Source organism: Vespula pensylvanica, chromosome 20 (assembly GCF_014466175.1).
Source record: "Vespula pensylvanica isolate Volc-1 chromosome 20, ASM1446617v1, whole genome shotgun sequence".
NCBI lineage: Eukaryota > Metazoa > Arthropoda > Insecta > Hymenoptera > Vespidae > Vespula > Vespula pensylvanica.
This window is the reverse complement of record NC_057704.1, coordinates 1736890-1745659: the sequence shown is the minus strand read 5'-3', so window position 1 is coordinate 1745659 and position 8770 is coordinate 1736890. Positions and strand designations below refer to the sequence as shown.

Sequence of the window (8770 nt, the reverse complement as noted above, 5' to 3'; positions counted from 1 at the left end):
GACGAACGTGTGATTGTACGTTAAATGTATCGTTACGTTAAGTCGAGACAGCGGGAAAATAATTTTACGTTAAATCGTAGAGAATTTAATAGACGTATTGGGAGGTTGTATCGTGTATGTATATATATATATATATATATATATATATATATATATATATATATATACGTTTGTTTATAGATATGAATATAGATCTTCGTAGCTCGAATGGTAGAGCGTTTGTTCGGAAAGCGGAAGGTCCTAGGTTCGAATCCTGGTCGAGGAATCAAGGCCCAAAGTTTCTTACGGATGTAAGCTTTCTAATCTTACTCTCGCCCTCGTTTCCAACTAAAATGATATTATTTATATTGTATATTAGTAATTGCGTATATTGCATGTTAGTTCATAAGTCGAGGTCGGTTGGAAAATGGGGGAAAGCGTAATCATCGATGACGTCTCTTGCAGTGAACGACATTTGGTGTTTTTTATTCAGGGCAGTATTGCATCGAGTGTTGTGCATTGTTATTAGAGGCCGAGTGTTACTGTGAGAGTTTGAATTGGATTAATTCTTTCATTTCGGTTGTCACCGGATACAAGCGATCCGTGGGAAAATTTGGTCTGGAAGTTTCTTGATAGCTTAATTGGTTTAAGAGCATTCGCCCGATAATATATCTGTGAGAAAACAAAAACGAAGATCTAATTTTTTATTTTTCTCTCTCTCTCTCCCTCCCTCTCTCTCTCTCTCTCTCTCTCTCTCTCTCTCTCTCTCTCTCTCTCTCTCTCTCTCTCTTCTTGTATGTCTTAAAAAAATATTCGATTTTGAAGTACCGCTGCGATCGATGAAATATGTCGATTATTGTAAACATATTTTATATCAGATTTATTGTCATTTGATTCGCGATTTTGTCGTTTTGTTCTTTGAACGATCCTATCGCAAATGGAAGTTGATTTATTAGAAATATTGCAGGTAGATGTGTTACAAGCGTAGATTGAATATGAGAAATATATTTTTTATTGCAAGATTTAGAAATTGAGAATGCTTGAACTCGTTTTATGTATACTTTATGAAAGGATTCATCGCGTTTGTTCTTTTACTATGAAGACGTTTTATACTGCAGCTTTTAAAACGAGGACAAAAAGAAAAGAGTAAAAAGATATGGCCACTTCTCCGTAGATGATATTGCGTATATACAAATATATGTCTGTTCTAATCTTTCTACTCCAAACGATAATAAGCTCGTTCTAATCTTTCCACTCTATTTTGTCTGAATTTTTCATTTTACTAGTCGTAAAGGAAAGTCAAAATTACAAAAAAAAAAAATAAAGGTTTCAAGATGGTCGACATTAAAGAAATATCAAACTTTGTTCTAAACGTATAAATATGAGAAAATATTATTATCGTACGTCTAAGACATCGTACCTTTATAGAAAAATATTCACCAACTTTCCTAAATTATTTCGGTACGCGATTACGTTCATAAATCGACGCGAGGTCATAAAAATTTCCAAACTTTAACTAAAACGTAGCACCAGCTTTACCCAGTTCGAACATTCTACAATTTTGTATATATCATCTCTTTACTTTTTTCATCTCGTTGTGTCACTGTCAATCAAAGATCGGCCGACATCAGAAAGATCCTTGACAAAATTTCGCTATTTAAGAACGAGGTGGGGAAAGAGCGTTGATAACGAATATTCCGCAACAAAAGAGACAAGGGGTGTCTTCTATCGTTGTGAGAAAAAACTAATGCATATTTCACTTAATTTTAATGTAAAGATATTCTAGATTCGAAAAGTATTTTTTGAACGTCGACGATAGACTCCGGAGTTTCGTACAAACTTCTTTCTTTATAACTCGAAGATTCGGGAAAATGAAAATGATATTTCCTCTTTTTTTTTTTTTTTTTTTTTTTTTTTTCTATAAACCTTCTTTAGACGTATCTCTGTCTACGAAAAGTATTCGTCCGAATGTTATATCTATCTACTTAATTTTGCTAGTGTGGAAAACCGAGTGATTCCGTAGATTCATTTAGGGGAGAAATCTTTTGTCAGTGTCCCTGGTAAGCGAAAACGGCCATACTGACAAGTTTAGTCGACAAGGGTCGCGCAAGTTGATCGATGAAGATGGTGTCCCCTTCAAAAAGTAGTCCTCCCTTTCCATCCTCATACCATCATCCCCTTTTCGAAGCCTCAACTTTCTTTCAGCTCTGCTAGTACTTTTTTTTAGGCACAGCTGGAACTAGGGTTTTTCGTAGCACCAGAACAGCTGGTATGTTCGCTCACTCTGTTTTTCTTTTCTTTTCTTTTCTTTTCTTTTCTTTTCTTTTTTTTTTAATAAAAATACTACACTGACGATTTGCGACAGCGACAGTTACTCAACTGTGGACCATTGTGGACTACTTAAAGGTCGACACGTTCGTGACCTCATTGGCAAGGACGCTCAAAGAGGTTTCAAAGATTCCTCTTAAATGGTGCCGTACTCGTTTTCTACAATAACACAGCTATATGTAGGTACAAGGATATACTCTTAGACCGGATAGTTTGCGAACAGAGTTCGTACATCTGAACTCCATTGACCTGATAACTGAAAAAATATAATAAACCCTGGACGTACTAAAAAATACAACGAGTTATGTATATCTTATTAATTCGTAATATCAATGTTGATAACAATGATAAAGATTATTATTTTTTTTTTTTTTTTTTTTTGGGATATCGACCTTGCTCCAAACGTCCTTATTATTTCATTGTTAATGAAAAAAAATAAAAAGAAAGAAATATTCTTATTTGTATACATAATAAACTTTTTTTTTTACACACACACACATACGTACACTTTTTTAATATATTCACTAGTCGGCATATATTTGATCGAAGATTAACAGTTTCATTGATCAGCTCCAAAAAAAAAGAAAAAGAAAGAAATCGTTCTTTTCTAAAATAGCCCGACTCGACCTTTGAACGAGATTCTAACGGGGCGCGTGGTAAAATTTAAATTTCATCTCGAGATGGAAGACGATATTCGATTCGCCTAGCGATTTTTAAATGACATCAAAATTAGATCGATCGTCGGTACGTTCGATAAATCCCACACACGCGCACGTGTATTAAATTTGTAATATTCTGTAGATACCTCAGTTCTATTTTCTCTCTCTACGTCTCTCTCTCTCTTTCTCTTTTTCTCTCTCTATCTCTCTCTATCTTTCTCAATTTTCTATTTTCTATCGTTTCTTTTTCCAAGCAATAAGAAAACGCGTAATAAATTATTTTTACGGTTTTGAAAACGTCATGGCAAATTGAATTCGTTGCCAGTTATGCGGGGTGCGCAAAAATTTTCGGATATTTTCGGTTAGCAATGAAGGCGCGTCACGTAAAGCGATATCGGAGATTTTCGATCGCTATGGGACTTAATCATGACGCGAGGATTGGGATGAAGTATGTGTGTTCAGGAATAGGGAGGAACGCGGGTATGCAAGATCGGTGGCGTGCATAGTTTCTCCAGTTTTCAACTAAAGCGGAATTTATTCCGCTGCGACGCTTTCGATGCTCTTCTTCCTCCTTCTCCTCTTCTTTTTCTATTTTTTCTTTCTCTCTTTTTTTTTTTTTTTGCAAACTATTAGATATAAACCTAGGGAAGTCCGCGTGCGTGGAAAGTGGATTAAACGAAAATGTAAAAAAAAAAAAAAAGAAAAAAGAAAAGAAAAAGAAAGTAAAAAACAAAACGAAACGAAACGAAAATGAAAGGAAAACAAGAAGAAAAAAAACAAGTAGTAGATAGGATTCTCTACGGCAAACGTTTATTTCGCCAAAATTCGTCGGGTTTTAACTCTTTCTCTCTCTCTCTCTCTCTTTCTCTCTCTCTCTTTCTCTCTCTCTCTCCACGTGTTTTATCTACCACTTCCTCCCTCCTCCTCCTCCCATCTTCTCTGGTACTCCCTGCCTTTCTCTGCCTCTCTCCCACCATGCGGAACTTTTTCGATCTAACTTTATACCTCGTGACGTCGGTGAAAATATTCGTTTTTCAAGCCTTTCTCAAACCATCGCTCGATGGTTCTCGTTAAAACGTAATTCCAAGGGAATTACGTTTTCAATGATGCAACTTTATTGATCTTTCTAATACCCCGAGCTATTAAAATACTTTATGGGGACGTGGGGGTGGTAGGTCGTAGGTCGGAATCTATAAATAAACGATTTATATAGGAAATAATGTTATCATCGATGGGGGAGGGGGGATGCAGAGACGTGAATTTAAAAAAAGAAAGAAACAATGAAGAAAATAACACCAAATAAAAAAACAAGTAGATCGAAAGAAGATAGAAAGGAACAAAGGAAAGAAACGAAACGTTTCGTGGAATATATTTTATTTGGACCGACAAAATGGGGTCGTATTATTTAATTGATTAATGAATTAAATACGTCGGGTACGAATCGCCTTGCAGAAATTTCGCGATTGGAAATTCCTTCGAAGTAGAATTTTGCTATTCGTATTATTCGTGGGGATTCGTGGTGAAACGCGAGAACGTGATACGTGTTTGAAAAAGCATTGGAAATATTTATCATCGGAGTGAATTCGGTTTAATGGACACGCAGAACTTGGAAACGTCAGATCGAATAGCGATCGAAGCGAAGAAATTTTCTGATTTTTTTCTTTTTGTTCTTCGACCTTTTTTTTCTCGGTCTTTTTACTTTTTCTTTTTTCTTCTTTTTTTTTTTCCTTTTCATTCGCAACAACAATGTCGCTTTGCAATATCGAACGGTTCGTTTTAGAACGGCGACGATTTTACGAAGATCTAATCTCGAAATTAAACGAGATTCGTAAGTTCGAGATTTATAAACGCGAAACTTTGTAAAATAAATAAATGAATGAATAAAATGGTAAAGGAAAATGAGAAAGAAATTCTCGGTCGATACTTTATAAATAGTTTAGATGTTCTCTTAACGTTCTTAAAGGAAGTATTATGAAAAAATGAAAATATACTGTTTACATTATTTTAAATGACGTATACATGAAAAAAAAAACCACTTGTAATTCGTGTGAAAGTAAAAAAATCCCATTAATGATTTTATTACTTGAGATCTGCGTACGTTTCATCGTGAGATTCATAAGTGTGAACGTTTTGAAGAAAAGGAAATATAAAAAAAGAACTTATTCGATGCAAGGATGCTTCGTAAAAAGTTTAAACATCCTTTTAATAAAAGAAGTACGAAAAACGAGCAAGCATTCCTCATAAAATTTTCTTTCATAAATGACTTCATTTTCAAATGAAAAAAAAAATATATATATATATTTGACGTACATCGAAAAGAACACGTACAATTAGTGCGAGAATAAAATAATCCATTAACAACTTTTTTTTTTATTCGAGAGCTATACTTCATCGAGATCTGACAGAGTTAGAGCGAATGATATCATCTTTATCGTTTCACGATGAATGATCTCGTCGATCGTTCGTACGTAGTTGGTTGAAAGCACGATCGCTCAAGGAACATTTTTCTTTCATAATAAAATAAAAAAAAAAAAAAAAAGAAAAGAAAAGAGAGAGAAGAAAAGAAAATTACGAGCGGTTTACTAACGCGAAAAAAACTTATGAACCAATCCTCTTCCTTCCTACCTATTCACCCTCCGTCGAAGGACATCTCAGCTTTTGGTACTTAACGATTCTCAAACGGATCTCGAAAAGGGAAGATACTCACGAGTTCGAAAATTCTACGTGAAATCCTACGTGAGTTCTCGCAAGTGGTGGCTTAACGATATTTTCTCGTGGGAACGAGAATTCACTTCTTTTTTTTTTCCTTCTTTCTCTTTCCTTTTTTCTCTTTCCTTTTTTCCGGCTTCTTTCTTCCTTTCCTTTCCTTTTCTTTTCTTTTCTTCTCCTTTCCTTTCCCTTCTTTGTCTTTTTCTATTTTCTTCATTCGTTCTCGTTGGTTGGTGAGCTCGGAAATCACGAAAGGCACGACTCGAAAACGTTTTTCCTGGAATTTCTACCAGCTATTTTCACTTCTCCAAGATTTTTCTTAGCGTATGTATGGCTCCCTCGTTTCTTCCCCCTCTCTCTCTCTCTCTCTTTCTCTCTCTCTTTCTCCGACGTCCAATTTTCCTTTTCCTTTCCCGTACACAGTAATTTTTCTCCTTCATTCGCCTCGCAGCGATGCATTCCCGATGTTTGAACAAGAGAGGCGAATATTATTCCGTCGAGTACGAGCGTTCTCGATCTTTCCAGTTCCACTGCAGTGAAACTTGCTCTTTGAGAAGAGCCAAGGAGCAGCTCCCTTTTTACGAGACTCCAACGCGTCGTCTACTGTCTCTTTTCTTCGTCTCTATGAAGCCAAGAGAAAACGGAGTGAGAGAGATAGAGAGAGAGAGAAAAAGAGAGAGAGAGAGAGAGAGAGAGAGAGAGAGAGAGAGAGAGAGAGGAAGAGAGAGAAAGAGATCTTGCTTTTTCTTCCGCGAGTAGAATTTTACCACCCCGTTTCTCCCTCCTCCCCTCTCTCCCTTTACCACCATCTTTATTTTCTCCTCCTCCCCCATTTCCCCCATCTCTCAATCCCCTTCTCACCCTCTTTTCACCCTCTTCTCAGCTCGCCACCTTACCCCACAGAGAGGTGACTTTCTTTGCTCGAAAAGAATATGAAAAAAGGAAAAGGGGACGCGTGAAATAATTTTCACCTACATCTTCTCGCGAACCTTACGAAATGACAAAGTATTTAGATTAATTATTATATTAAAGTAGTTTATATTAAAGGAATTATATTCCAACGGATTTTGTACGGATATATATACAATGCTAGTACGAATTTGTATTCTTTATTGGTTTTTTGTAATATTATTGATTATTCCTTCGGATGTCGTTTGATTTATTCTGGATTTTGTTTTGTTTTGTTTTTCTTTTTCTTTTTCTTTTTTTTAATTAGTATCTTATGGGTAATATAAAATCGAATCGTTTAGATGGTTTTGATGAAAGTGAATTTCATGGAATTAGAATGATTGGTAACAGAAGTATTTCGAATTGAAGGTAAACTAAAAGGGAAAAAGATTTTAATGTAGAAAAAAGAAGTAATCGTATATTGGTGTAAGGTTTTGTATGTAGTCGTCAAAAGTGATTCTTCGATCGTAACATTTAAATGTAAAAAGGTTTTTTTCTACAAAATTTTCAATCTTCGATCTTCCACGTTGGATTAATTTAAAAGTGACGTACGATACATGTATGTCTATATATATATATATATATATATATATATATATATATATATATGTATATATGTATGAATGTATGAATGGTTTGAATGAAAATGAGTTAATGAATTAAAAAACGAAAGAGAGAAAGAAAGGTTTCAAGACGAAAGAAAAATAAAAAAAGAAATTACATTACTACAAAAAAAAAAAAAAAAAAAAGAAAAAGAAGAAAGATTAATGAAATAAAAAAAGAAAAAAACGTAGGTAAAATTTTGTTTGCAGCAATCGAGTGATTCTTTGATCGTAATATTGAAACGTTACGTAGTAAAAGACCTTCAAAAAAAGATTTTCAATTTTCAATTTTTCGCGTTAGATTAATTTAAAAATGATGTACGTAGGTACATGCATATATATATATATGTGTGTGTGTACGTACATATATATGTACGTACATATGTATGTATAATATCTAGATAAGTCGGAGGTCAAATTCTTATGGTTGAATAAACTTGATTCGATCTTTGTAAAAATCGTCGTAAGATATCGTTCTATGTCGTTCTATTCCCCGAACGGTATTACCCTTGGGCCTACTGTATTATATATTTCTCAAAAAAGAGATAGAGAGACAGAGAGAAAGAGAGAGAGAGAGAGAGAAAGAAAGAAAAGCTTCGGATATTTATAAGTATGCTAATTTTATCGCATTCGTTCGAAATAACGGGCCTCGTAGAGTATAAAGGTGACTAGGCTATACGAGATTAGGGGTATGTGTTAGTTCAATGGTGAGAGTATAGAATGAGGAAGGGATAGGGAATGGTTGAAGGGTGGTCAGACAGAGAGGGAGAGAGAGAGAGAGAGAGAGAGAGAGAGAGAGAGAGAGAGAGAGAGAGAGAGAGAGAGAACCGAGGACGGTTAGCACGGAGAAACGTGTTAGCGTGAAAATTCATTTAACCACGGGCAATACCTATACACGTATCCACATACGTACACACACATATATACACAAATATCACACACATACTTGCGGTCCAACTAACGTTGCGCGTTACGCGTCGAAAATTTAATGGAAGAGCTATATTCGATACGTCACGTTGTCTCGACCAGAGGTTAAATGGATTTTGAACGGCGTTTCAATCAATACTAAAATTACGTTTGTGAAAGCACGAGTTCGAGATATCTGCCCTCTCTTTTTCTCACTTTGTATGTGGTGCAGATACCCTTGGGTTCGTTGGTCGAACAAACAAGAAACTTTTACGAAAGCGAGCTTATATTTTAAATATAATTTCACGATCTTTATCGTTTATTCTTTGACGATTCATTTTTTTCTTGCTTGATTCTTATTTTTCTTCTTCTTTATTTATTTATTTATTATCTTATTAATTTCTTTTCAGATGATCTTATTCATATATTTTCAGAAACTATTGTTATATTATTATAGATTGATTGAGTGTGTGTGTGTGAGAGAGAGAGAGAGAGAGACAGAGAGAGTTAATGAAAATAAGATTGTTAATGAAAGCGAGTGAGAGATAAAATATTATAGTAAAATATGCAACGTGTTATAATCGTTTGAGAATAATTACTCAACGTGATTTTTTTATCGGCGAATAATTAAAACGAACT

General features: G+C 34.8%; 1 protein-coding gene across 1 annotated transcript in view; it reads left to right on the top strand.

Moving 5' to 3' along the window:
* LOC122636104 (A disintegrin and metalloproteinase with thrombospondin motifs 7-like) overlaps window positions 1–8770 on the top strand; it is a 191907-nt gene that overhangs the window by 69499 nt on the left and 113638 nt on the right. The window lies entirely within an intron of this gene.